The 14,025-nt window shown below is 38.0% G+C and overlaps 1 long non-coding RNA gene across 2 annotated transcripts in view; it reads right to left on the reverse strand.

Moving 5' to 3' along the window:
- Nucleotides 1-14,025, reverse strand: part of LOC116183208 (uncharacterized) — a 53,789-nt gene that overhangs the window by 33,710 nt on the left and 6,054 nt on the right. For both annotated transcript variants that reach the window (XR_013341126.1, XR_013341125.1), the window contains exon 2: nt 56-141. This is a non-coding gene — a long non-coding RNA (uncharacterized LOC116183208). The remainder of the gene's footprint in view (nt 1-55; nt 142-14,025) is intronic.

Below are 14,025 nucleotides of genomic sequence, written 5' to 3' on the forward strand. Positions count from 1 at the left end.
GAAAATGGTTATTTTAAATTAATGTAACATAAGAAAAAACATTTCAAATACATGCCTTTTTGTTGGCTCACTTGCTTTTCCCTCATCAAACTGATCACACAATGACATGAGCAGCATGGTGCCATCATGGCACTGGGTTTCCTAACAAAATGAAACAAACAGAAGATAAGTTGAACATAAATATATTGGCGGTTTCTTTCTAAATAAAGTGAGAAAGCTTTTATTTGAGGAGAGACATCTGTATTTAACTAGCATTTTAATGAGATTTTAAAACTGCCAAGGTAATGTTGTCAGACATGTCAAAGTTAATTGAAAGCACATACCCTACAAAGTTGTTCTGAAGGCAAAAAGTCATTATTCCAGTGTTCCTTCTAAAAGTGATGAGCTGCTTCCTGGCCTCTGCTGTGAGTGGAAATCCATACTAGAAGCTGCAGACTAGTTTGCTTGCTTGGAAAACCACATTTGAATTAGTACACTGGATAAGTGGCAACATGTGTGAATTGGTGTGTATGATAAAGCAGATTCTCAGTGTTTATGATTAGAGATACAAGTGGGAGTAAGGCAGCCTTCGTAAACTGTATTTTATTTATTTTAGACTAAATAATACCATTGGATAAAGGAGAATGCTTTTCCATGTTTAAAGAAAATTATATATTATAGAATAAACCCTCTCTCAGCAAAGAACAAATTATTCTGTGTTGAAAAGAGGATGTTAATCAAATTAAGGCAGCTTGAGAGAAGGATACCTAGCATCTGGGGACATGGAGTAGATATGGTTTGCATCTCACAGAAAAAGACCCATATGCATAATTCTATTATGATACTTTTCATTAAAGTACATCATAACAATATCCCAAGAGAATAAACTCATTGAACAAGATTATATGATCTCACTTACCTGAAATCTATGAAGTCAGCTTTAGTCCAAGGTATAAACAAAGTGAAATTCCCATCCTCATACAACATTTTAATTTTCAGACAAAATGCACAAACTACTGGTATAAAAGTAATTAGAAGGCAGAGTTTCATTGAGTTGTATGAAAGTAGAACTCTCAACTACTAACAATGTTACCTCCTTTTTTTTTTACTTTAATGAATTCTGAAAACAATTGCAAAACAGAATTACTTAATGTATCATTGCTGCTGCAGGAACGTGAGGGTTATATAAATTTGTGACAGATTAGATAAACCTATATTGCAAAAGCTGTTCTTCAAGTTATCAAATCCCTTTCTGATCTGGTCTGTGTACTTAATAAATTCAGCTGGACGGGAAGACTTTCCCATCCTTTTAAAGTTTATCCTACTCCATACATTTCCAACTGCCTAGGAAAGAACAATTTGTGATATCTTTATTACAAATGTTGAATACCTAATATCCTAAACATTTATAGACTTGCTTAACTCATCTGGCTGAATACAAGAAGATGAAGAGCTGGATCTTCTACAGACAGGCAGAATTCAGTGCCACAACTGATTGATTCTCAGATGTCATTCTCAAAGGTACTTGTGTCAAAAGTGTTAGAAAAACTACAGATAAGGATGCTTAGAGACATCCCAGTAAAAACAGTAGTAACAACAATGAAATTTAAGGCAACATTATGCTTACTGTATTTCTCCTTCAAAACATTTCTCCTTCAAAGCATTTCTCTTTCATTGTTCCAGGGTTGAAATATCAAAAATATACCACCCATTGTCTACAAGCAGCGGTAGCAACAGATCCCAGCTCCTACTGACTCCATGTCCTGCACCTCCTGTGCATCTCCACCCACACGCAATATCACTGAAGCTTTTCTGTGTCCTGCCTCCCAGGGTGCCTTCACATCCATCAAATGCTCCACACCTACTGGGATGAGTAAGTGGCAACATAGTTAGGACTAGTTCAAAGCTAGAGCTACTAAATGATCTGTTGCTCCCCTTAAGGATTTATATTTGACAGAACTAAATAATTTTTTTTAGTGGTATGATGCATTTGGATCTTGCCTGTTTATCCAGTCACTGGTCCTCATCATAGTTTTTAGAACTGAACATTTTGGAAAATCCCATCCACTGTCAACTTTGGCTGAAATTAACTAATTACTTTCAATACTGCAAAAGGTAGAGAAATGGGCTAATGAATTTAGAAACAGAATCATTTTAGGGAACTAAGCAGAGAAATTATACAAAATCTGTAGTGAATGCTGGGCTCCAGGACGGCTTAGATGAATGGAGACGAGAGATCTCTGAAGGCTGCTCTTGGGATATCAGGTTTATTAGGGATGGAGAAAGGTCTTGCTTGGAGCTGCCAGACGCAGCATGTGGCAAGGCCTGAGGGGATGGGGGAGGGGAGAGACAAGGGGTAGAGAGGATGCTCTAGGACAGGGTGGAAGTTCCAAGAGGGGGGAAGTTACAAGAGAGCATCTGGCCCCCCAGAGACCTCTTATCAGGGGGCTTCAAGGTGGTCTAGAACAAGGTTTGGGCCAATGGGGTCACAGACACTTGATGTTTTAGGGAAGGGTTACAGGTGCAGGGTGAACCATACATTTTGGGGGTTGAGATAGAACAGTCCATTTGACTTTTGGACCTATCTGCCAACAAAATATTCTCGGGCATCTTCATACTTCCCTTTACAATTCACTTCCTCTGAATGAACTGCAGCTCACCATCATTGGCACAGAAAACACAGAAATGCTGGAAGCATTCTTTGCCGTCCTTCTGACTGGCTCAGGCATTAACAGTTTTCACACTTTCATCCCACACAAAACATATACCTTACAAAGTAATTTTTGATTGCTAGGCCAAGGACAAAGGCTGAAGGTCAGACACATCAGCCCTCATTATACAATGGTGATATGGCAAAGCACTGACCGAATATCTAAGACATTATGAATCCCAAAGTTGACTGAGAGCCAAGCACTTTCTATGTTCGAGGTTCAAATTTCTTACTAGCACAGCAGAGATAGGCCCTGGCCTCCCTGAGTACCCTGTAATGGAGATAATGAAGACAGAACATCAGCTGGAGGTAAAATTTCTGAAGAAAAAGAAAATTTGATGATATCTAGAGATTTGTATAGAAGATGTTTTTCTTAGTATTTTCTTGATTATGCTATTTTTTTCTATTTACTTGAGATAGTAGCATGTCCTGAACATAAAAAAAAAATAAGTGATAAAAGGGGTTTGATGACAGTATTTTGAAGGACAGAATGGAAACTATAATGGCAGAGGGCTCATTAGAGAATAGTAGCATGAAGAAAGGCTCAGAAGTACTTGTGGGAAAAGGAAGAGTGACATGTGAAAGGAAATTATAATAAATAAACTGAAGGTGGCTGAAAGTACCTAGATAGGACTAGGGCCATGAAAAGGTCTGATCACAAAGGTATGTGCTCTGAATATCTCCTTTAGTATCACAAGCATCAATGAGTCAGACTATGTGCCTTGTGCTAATGGTGACAATAGCACATCACTACAAGTATTTAACTGCTTAACATCAAGTACAAATTCATATAATGCACTAAAGAGAATTCTTTTTGATTGGAGAAGGGGACTTTTGCTGCCAGAGCAGTTACATCTCTAGAGATACACCTAAGCATTTTAGTGAGAAGCCAGTGTCTGTAAAACTGTGACTCTGGGCCATGTTGTGCGATTCTTCAGCACCTTGCTACATCTCAAGTACTTCTTCTTCCTTATGGAATTATGACAAAGCTGAAATAAAAATCTTTTAGTTAAGCCTTTCAGTCTGCTGTTCAAGCTGAAGATTCTAAGAGGTGAATCAGTGTACAAGGCTGAGAAGAAAGTGAATGTATGCATCATCTTAAATCAGCTCTGAAAAAAAGACAATAAACCTAAATGAGCCTGTTTTTAAAGGGGCTTCACAGACCAGCAAACCCTTTGCAAAGTACACAAACTACATACACCCCACTGAATCAGAGGGAGCCCTTTTTAACATTAATCAAGATCTTTCCAGGAGGCTCTTGTGGGCAACTTAGTTCATTGGAAATTAAGTCTGAAATGGGTCAGGCCACGACTTCAGTGTTTATAAATTTATGGTGAAGGAGGAGAAAGAGGAAGAAGTACTCTGGGCACCAGGGCAAAGATTCCCCTGCAGTCAGTGGTGAAGATCATGGTGAAGCAGTGGTGGAGCAGAGATGCACCTGCAGCCAGTGGAGGACCCCACCATGGAACAAGGGGATGCCCAAAGGAGGTTGTGATCCCCTGGGAAGCCCATGCTGGGGCAGGCTCCTGGCTGGACCTCTGAAGCTGTGGAGATGGGACTCCATGCTGGAGGAAATTTGTTGGCAGGACTTGTGACCCTGTGGAAGGGACTGGAGGTGGAACAGTCTGTTTCTGAAGAACTGGAGCCCCTGGGAAGGACCCATGTTGGAGCAGGGGAAGATTGAGAGGAGGAAGCAGCATCAGAAACAATGTCATGGATTGACTCCTGCCTCCATTCCTCAGTCCCCAGCACTGCTGAGAGGAAGAGAATCAGGAATAAAGTAAAGCCTAGGGAGAGGAGAGGCATTTCCTTGGTGGGGAAAGGCATTTTTAATTTTTGGTTTTACTTCTTATTAAACTACTCTGATTTGATTGGTAATAAATTAAATTTATTTCTCCAAGTCAAATCTGTTTTCCTTGTGACCTTAACTGCTGAGTGATCTCTTCCTGCCCTTATCTCAGCCCACAAGCCTTTTGTTGCATTGTCTCTCCTCTGTCCAGATGAAGAGGTGAGTGATAGAGCAGCTTTGGTGTGCAGCTGGTGTCCAGACAGGCAATTCAGCAAATTCCTTTCACAAGTTGTAAGAGAACACTGATCTTCTAGGATGCTTGTTAGAGATAAGCACTAAAAATCCAGTGAAGAGGTGACAGGTCTGTGATGCTTTGACTTGGATAATCACTGTCAAATCAATTTTTTTTTTAATGCCTTATATACTTAGATGTATAAATATAGAGACCTGACAGGTCTTTCTTGAGCAACTCTTATGAGAAATGAGATCCATATTGAATTAACTTCAGTAACACACAAAAATAGTCAATGTAATTCCCAGTTTTGTCCTCAGCTTGGTTGTGTTGAGGGCTGAAATACAAAACCTGCAGAAACATTACCTTCACAGCACTCCTGCATACTCTTCTCTGCCTCTCCATATAAATGCACACATTTCCTGCAGCAGCTCTAGAGCACCATTCTGCCACAAAGGGAGATAGATCAGCCCTCAGCAAAGCCACATATGAGCCTCTGCAGCTTTTACAGACCCACACTCATAGAAATACCCTGAAGAGAATTTAGGAGACATGAGGGAAGACGTGTACCACAGTCATGTTCTCATTAAACACCGTATCTACCTTTTGTAAAACATAATAAATTACAGTCCAATGGTCACAAAATCTCTGAGGTCAACACAGACTAGTTTTCCTGTCACACCATGTCCTGGGTATAAGCTAAGTGGAGAGGATTCTGTCTATACACAAAAACTGTTTTTTAGTTTTTCCTCTAAAGTATAGAAATACTACCTTCAGAAGGGAATTTCTCACTGCTTGTAGAATACATCTGATTTGTTGCCACTTCAAGGACTGTAATATTTATTTGCATTTAGTCTTTGCATACTTTTGAAGGTTAGGTTGAATGTGTTCTTGTTCATGAAAACAATTGCAAGAAATGTAAAATCTAGATAGGTAGCAGCCTTAGAAAAAAATATTTTAGCATCAGATAAAAGTAAGATTTATATTTAGAGGTATCAATTCCTCATCTTGTTAGTGCTGTGCCAGCACTTCATGATTACCCTGTGTGAACAGAGAACAATACACCTGTGAAGGGTGAGCTTAACCTCAAATTCTTGCATGGCACACAGGATGCTTGAGTGGATCCAGCCGTAGACTAGGATAATACTCTAAATCCTGGGAGTGCCAGAGATGGATTTATTAGGGAAAAAAAACCCAATCAGCTATCTAATTTCTCTTAGGAACTGACAACTTGATTCTGCCATTCTTAAAATAAGTATTTTATTTGGTAGAACAATACTACTGAATTTAAGCATGCAGCTGGAGAACTTGAAAAGATGAGTCTTGATCCTCTGTAAAAACAATGTCCATTCAGTAACTACAGGCAAAAAAACTGTACTTCTTAAGATTCTACAGCCTCTTTTTTTTTTTTTTTTTCAGAAACATATGCTTTTCGGGTTCTTCCTAAATGTCCAGATATAACAATCTTTCAATCTTTGGGCAATACAACAATGGATTTTTCTCAATTAACTTCCTAGAATATCATAAATCAGGAATAATGTATTTCAAGTATATTTTACCTGTCTTATGAAAATAGAAATGGAGAACTGCTTGAAGGAATGAATTAATTTCATATGTTCTTCAGGCATATCTATTTTAATCATTATTTTTTTAAAGCTTTAACACTGGGACTGAGAAAGGGGTTTGAAATACATATCCCATTTCTAGCAAGGAATAGGCTGCTAACTCCTGCTTTAGATAATGTAATTCCATTATTTCTATATCCTTCCATATCCAAACTATTTCCATTTCCTTCAAGCCAGCTAGAAGAAATACAGTGCATTCAGTTTCACCCTCTGGCTGATAGGCATTGTCACAGCACTGCAATTTAAAGTTTGCAAATATTTCAAGAAGCTGATTTAATGCACTCACAATATACAGTTGCTTTGAGCTTTTTTTTTCACTCCTGTAGGAAGCACTGCAATAGATTTTCTGGGCAGATAGTAGATTCTCCATAATAAGAAAACTTTAAAAACAGACCAGATGAATACAACAGAATCATAGAATTGTTCACAGGAAGTGTAATTTCCAATTTAGATCAAGTTTTGCAGGATCCTGACTAATAGGTATGCCAATTGGAGGAAAGACAAGTTTCATCTTCTCTGTAATACACTTTTAGGCAGTTGGAGAAAAATATCAGGACCCTCTCTAGTCTTCTCTTCTCCAGGCTGAGCAAAACCAGGTCCCTCAACACTCCATCTCCAGCCCACTGTAGAGATTTTCTGCTGGAGTCTCAAAACTGTCATTCCTTCTCTGCTAAGTCCCACCTTGCAAGAGATAGATCTGGACACAGCACTCCCAGTGTGGCCTTAGAAGTGCCTTCCAGGAATGTGCCTATTCCTTGTCTTTCTGGCTGTGTTCATTGCTTGCAAGGAGCTGTGCTGACTGGTACTCAACTTGCTGCCCACCCAGGCCTGGCCCCCATCTGCCCAGTTTGCGCCCAGCTGTATTATTCTGTCTAGCATGGAATTTTTCACATACACTCATTTATAAAATATATATAGTATAGAATAGTCTTTATATAATGTTTATATTTAGATATATGTTCATGAGCTGATTTGGAACAAATATTTTTTTCTGGAGCCTTTTTTATGACTTTAATATCCTAACATTCTTGCTTTACTCTTTGGTGTAATACTGAACAAAAAAGCAGGTAATCTCTCCTGCTTTGTATACAGAAGTAGATGAACTTTTTATAGCCTTAACTGAATAAAATATTTTCACCTGGTTTTACCCTGAACTTAAATGCTGTTTTGCTTTACAGTAGAATAAGAAAAAGTATTTATTATATACATTTATTATGGGCCATTTATTATATCCATGGACCTGAGCATCTTGAATTATATTTTAAATTTTATCAACCAGTCCTTGAAAATCACTTTTTCTGTTAATAGATCCACAATTTAACACACACTTCATAACAGTTCACAGACCTTTGGAGGATCTCAGGGGTTTAAATGCAGTAATCAACAGTAAGTAGCAAAATGACCTACTCTTACGCAAAGCAAAGCTGAGTCACAGTAAGTTTTTACCAGTGGCAGCTTTGTGTAGAAAGTCTTTAAAGTCATCAGCTTTTCTAAATGGTACTGGCAGATGATTTTTTTCTTATGTCTAACATGCAATGCATAATATTCAGAGCTGTTTTTAAAAGGATAGCTAAGAAATGAGAATACAATTCTTCAGTGCCTTATTTTTTACTTATGGCATGGTTATGGAAAAGTCTTAAGGGCAGATACTCACACCAGCTCTGAAGATCGAATTTTACAGCTTTGTCACATATTTTTCAATTTAGAAGAATTGAAAATTCAATTTACAAGAATTTTCTCTTTAGAGTCAACTCCTGAAGTATGCAGGACAATGAAGGAGAAGCCCTTAGAGACATTTCCAAGGGCACTAGGGGACTTATGCCATTGCTGAAGTATCTAAATACTTCATATATTCATCCCTCTAGAGCTGGTGAGTAGGCACAAGTTTATCAAGGGAAAGAAAAGGAGCAAGAGAAGAAGGGTTAAGCAGCTCAAGGTCTATCTTCCCATCTCCATTGGAACTGTCAAAATGAATTCATTTCTCACTCAAGAGGCAAAGTTTTAACAGGAGAATCTGAAATGTTGTTTTATCAAGTGTATCCTTACTCAGGCAAGGACTTGAGAAAGTTGGCAGAGTTACCTTCTTCCTATCCCATCATCCCCAGGGCTGTGAAAGCTTCACATAATATTTGGCATTCTGGACTGGTGGGTCAGAATAATACCTGTGCTAATTCTACAACTGACAATACCTTTTCACCTCCACATAGCTACATTATGGGGTACCAATATTGTGCTAGGAGGTGTTTTCCACTCTGAAGGAGCATAATGATGATCAACCAGTTTGGCTGTCAGCTCAAACCTGTCTCTGATTATTTTCTGCAGCAGATCACCAAAATATAGGACTGAAAAGAATCTGTAGAGAAGCCAGACAGTTTATCTCTCTCTACCTAATCCCTGATGGCAGCTGGCAAATAGTTGAAATCTGTGATGGAAGTTCACCATTGCACCCCTCCATATCAGCTGAAGCAGTGATCTCATGAAAGAAATTTTTATTTCTAGGCTTTGTGGTCTACACCTTGTTTTGCTTTGCCTGGAAAACCGAGTAGGGAATGGGAAGGAGATGATTAAGAATGGGAAGGAGATGGTTATTTGGTCTGAGATGACTGGGTACAGCAAGGACTTACCTAGTCATAGGAGACTAGACTGTACAAACTATTTTGGACTCCATGGGGTCCTCTTCAGATCTTCCAGGGAGAAAGATATGACACCTTACAGATAATGTATTCGTCTCCATCATCCTTCTTATCACCACTAAAACCTTGCTGAATGAATCCCTAATACTTGGTTACTCACAGTTAATACCATGACATCTGACTTCTTACCTGCAGCAACTAAGAAATCAGCATCTGCTTTACTTTTTAATGATCCCTTAGATCTTCTCTTGGTATTTTCAGACTGAGCAGATTATCTTACAACTTCTTGGACCACACTTGTTTGGCAGCTGATTACTCTCACAGCTTATTGTCTTTTTTATCTAGCTGCTGCTTGATTCTTGAATACAGTTCTCCAGAAAGAAGCATCTTTATTACTTAAAGCAAGAGCTACAGTCCTCATTGCTCCCCATCCGGGCCTGAAATTTGAAAGCTAAATGAACATGGAAAAAGGAGAATTCCTTACTACAGTGACCTTATAGTTACTTGGCAGAAAGGTTTGAATCCATTTCTTTCTTGAAGAAATTTTCCCCAAGTTAAATCAAATAATTATGGATTTTAGGGTCATTCAAAAGTTTAAAGTGCCCACCCAAATCCATTCACCAAGAAAAAACTCTACTTTAAAACATGGTTAACTAACAACCGAAATTTGAAACCACAAAATCTTTTGATTTATTTGCACAAGACCAAAAATAGCTATGGCCACATGCCTCTTAATACTTTAATGAAAAATTTTTAAAATCTAGGAAATTCCTAGCCCCAAAATTACTTCTAAAACAAATTTCAAATGTCACTCTTTAAAACATCCAATATTTACATTTAAAAAATAATATTATTTTAAAGATATATTATATTTTATTATTTTAAAGATCTATTAATATATTATATAAATTATGCAGATTTTCTAGTGATTTGGGAATGAATTTTCTTCATAGCACATTGTACCCTATGAAAAACCCTAACATCTCCAAATTTCTGATTATTTTCTACTGAAACAGGATAGATATTTATAAAAAGCATTTTCCCACTCCCCACACAATAATTAGTTCACCGAATCTGTCTCCAGCCCAGGGCTCTAGATATGAAACATTAGTTGGGGTACAACAGCATTGCTGACTGTATGTTTGAGATACTGCATGTTCTATGTTCCTGTTTTCCTTCAATTTTTCACAAAAACCCGTGAAGGTTGCTCTCCTAGCTTTCTGCCCTTTAAATTTAGTCTCCTTTTATTTTTTTTTTTTTTTAATGCCTGAATGCCTCAGAATCTCCTTTGTTTAAATTAGGCTGGCCATTTTAATCTTTTACATTTAGTGTTTAAAATGTGAGAGTGAGCAGAAACCCTTCATTCCCAGGGACAAGGGGCATAAGAGATATTTGCTGCTGCCAGGGTGCTGGCTGTGAGCCAGCACCCACTTTCTTTTCTCAGGACAGGAGAAAAAGCATCCTGCTGGCATGAGAGGAAGCAATCCAAACCAAGCAGCTCCACAGCACCTGCAGGAAGCACCTGATTGCCTCTGTCTTGTGTGTGAGAGCAGCAGCTCCTGCTGAGTTCCTGCTGGCATTCTGAATGCAGCCGTGTTCTTCTCCCACAGAGGGTGAAAATAGGTCTAAATTCACATTGAAATGGGTGGTATGATACGCCACCCTGCTCTGCTTCAGTCTGCTCCTGGATCATGCTAATAGGAAAGTGTTATACTCGACTGATTCAGCCAGTGAATCTGTCTTCTCACTGATGCAAATTAGACAAAAACACTTGGAAGTCACACCTAAGTGAAACAACAATATGAAGCAGGATAAGTAATCCCTACCAAATAACTCCTGAATTCCATTTGCAAAAGCTGGGACAGCCAGCCAGCCATCAGCCCCAAGGAAGAAAGAATATGGCAGAGATGCTTTTCCAGCTGACACTTTCTGAGATGCTACAAGCAGTGGAGAAAGAGCATTATCAAATTTTTGTGGGGATTCCATTTTTCTGCTGACAAGTACCGCAAAGACATTTTAATGCCACTCAGTTTTGCATACACTTTGCTGGGAAATGTTTTCATGGAGTACACTAATTAAATGCTCATTTATAGTCACCAGATTTTATTATGACAGTATTTTTCCTCAAAATAGCAACAAATCTTTCTGCCTGAGCTGTGCTGCGGCCAGTTGACAGGGTACAGTAATGCTAAGTAGCGACAAGAAATAATTGTATTTGTGAGCCACAAAACACAAGTGTTACACAACTAATTTTGAGGGGAAGGGCATGATGGGATGGCCAGAAAGAGAAAGGCCACATGCTGAAGGCAGCTGACAGAGGTGACAAATGCATTTCTTTGGGCTTTCAAAAGTAAGAAGAGTTGGGAGACCTCTAGAGGCAAATACAGCCTGGCTGAAGCATTTCCTGGGCTCTCCTTGATTTGGCTGTGCTCTCCCTGGTGGTTTCCATACTAAATGCCCATGGCAGGATACACTGAGTAGTTGTGGGTCAGTAGGTCATCTTCATGTAGGAAAATAAAAACTTAAGTTGTGAAAAAAATAATCTTCTCTTACTTAATTCTTAACTTTCCCAAGAGATCCTCTTACTCATTGGTAGCATGGTGTTTCTGTCTCTCTATCTATCTATCTATCTATCTATCTATCTATCTATCTATCTATCTATCTATCTCAATTAGCTCCAAAGGAGAGTAGAGGAGAAAAAAGTGCATGAAAACAATTAAATTAAAAAATAATTCTAATACAATGACAAAGAGATTCTAGAGACATATTTGGCGAAAAGAAAAATAAAGGAAAGGTGATGGGTTTTCAATCTATGAGTGCCAAATTGGAAGAAAATAAACTCTTATTTTAAAAGCTCAAAATCTACCACAGAAATACCAGAAGTAGAATCAGAAAAAGATTTTTAGGCTTCTGGAACACAACTCATGCAAGTTCCCTTCTATCACATCCAGATTAGGACATCAAAGCAGATGAGAAGATAAACAGGGAGCCATCATATTCACTCTCCTCAGAGTGAAACAGCCTTTAACTACCTTTCAGGAAAATACAGATGTCTGGGACAATTTCTAAACCTTTTTTGCCACATAGCTTAATGTGCTTTTGTAATGGAGGGAATCGTCTTGCCTTTTGCATGGCCTAAATGTCTCTTGAGGAAATCAGTGTATCTAAACCTAGAAGTAAGTTTTTAGCACAATAGGTACATGAGATGAACTTTCCTGCATGATGGGGCCAATGCAGCATCCCACATCATCCTGTCTCTTAGAAACTACCAGAAAAAGTGTTTTGATTTCATCTCAAAGTTATGAAGCAGAAAAATGGTGACAAGTAGGAGGAGATTTCTCTCCTCCCCGTTCTTCCTTCTTAAAGTAGTATTTTGCCTGCATCCTCACCTAGTACTCATATTCTTCACAAATTATGAAATTTTCAACTTCAGTATTATTCTTTGCTACAATTATTCTTTTAGTTATCTAGATAACTAGATAATACAACGTGTGCAGTTAGAATACTCAGAAACTAGCTGGTAAGATATATTTCAGTCTCAAAAAAAAAAAAAATCCAACCAATTTTGTCATCAGTTTCCTACAAACAGCATAATATACGCAAAAGCATAGTAAAACTCTGCTCAGCACTTCTGCTTGTCTCTCTTCACTCTTCTCTACAGATACAAAAGAGCACTGGGAGCTGAGTTCTTAAGCAAATATGCAGTAGGGTACTTGGACCCAGTTTTACAGAAGTTATCTAGCAGTTATGCCAGTGAAAGCATCACTCCCAACTCTCTCTGAGCTATTCCAGTTAGACATTTTTCATTTGCCTCATGAGGCTAATGCTATACATCCTTCTTGTAACAGCTGCTGAAACAAAAGATAGTCTCCCAACCTGAATGTTGTAAACTCAGAGGAATGAGTCCTTTCCAAGAGACTTCAGAGATGGTTCCACTAAACAAACCTTCACTATTTGGATTGCTTTATTTTCTGAACTAAATACATTCTACAGTAAGAAAATTCATCTTGATATAATGGTTTTTCTCTGGGCACAAAGATCTCTTGCAGTTTAATAATAGCTGCAATAAAGAAACAGACAAATAAACAAAATCTGTAGCCCTGTCTTTCAAATATTTTTGCATTCTCAACCTCATGCTGAAAAAAAAATCAAACCATAGAGCAAAAAACCATAAATGAAAACACATATCAAAAAGAGCAGATTCCTTCACCATTTCACAGGAAAACAGTTTATTAAATCTTAAACAGCTGAAAGAATATCTCATAAGCATTTCATACTGGAAAGTAAAATGAATTTGCAGAAACATGTTCAGCCCACTGGACATTATGTGCTTGTTATTAAATGTTATATATGGCACTGTGATATGTGACTGAAGTTACTCTGAGAAGAAGGGAATTATATCCTGACTTTCCTTGGAAGAGATTGGGAACACCTTTAAATGAATGTCCTAGATCTTTAACAAGAATTGTGTCATCTGAAATATACAACTCATACACACATCATCTCATGCACTTGCAGTAAATATAATCATTATTAGAAGAATGAAACCCACAAAGGTTTTAGTTTTGACTATGGTCTAATAAATATGGAAAGAATATAAGTGTTAAACAATTAATTTATGTTTTAAAAGTTACTGACCCTCAGTTTCCAACTCATCTTCCAGCTCATAGAGACATGTGGTGAGCCACGTTCCATGCCCCAACAAAATTCAAGAAATCACTATGGAAAACTCTCCTTGCAAACTGAGTTCAGTGATGTTACATTGAGAAAAATTATGCCAGCCTCACAAAAGATTCTGATTTGCCTAAGATTACCTTGCAGTCAAACTTGTCCTACCACACCTCTAATGATATCCTTAGAATTCACCCTCTTTAGAAAGGGTGTATGGAAATTATAATTATTGAATTCACACCATGTGCTCAAACTGGTACCAGAAATTTTAAGCACATCTCTCTCAAACTATTTTCTGTGATTTGCAGCCTTCTTTGAGTATTCAGCTAACATTTAACTTATGCTCACAGTTCAGAGGGGAACATTACACTGGACAACAAATGGTC

This window comes from Lonchura striata, chromosome 1, assembly GCF_046129695.1.
Source record: "Lonchura striata isolate bLonStr1 chromosome 1, bLonStr1.mat, whole genome shotgun sequence".
Lineage (NCBI taxonomy): Eukaryota > Metazoa > Chordata > Aves > Passeriformes > Estrildidae > Lonchura > Lonchura striata.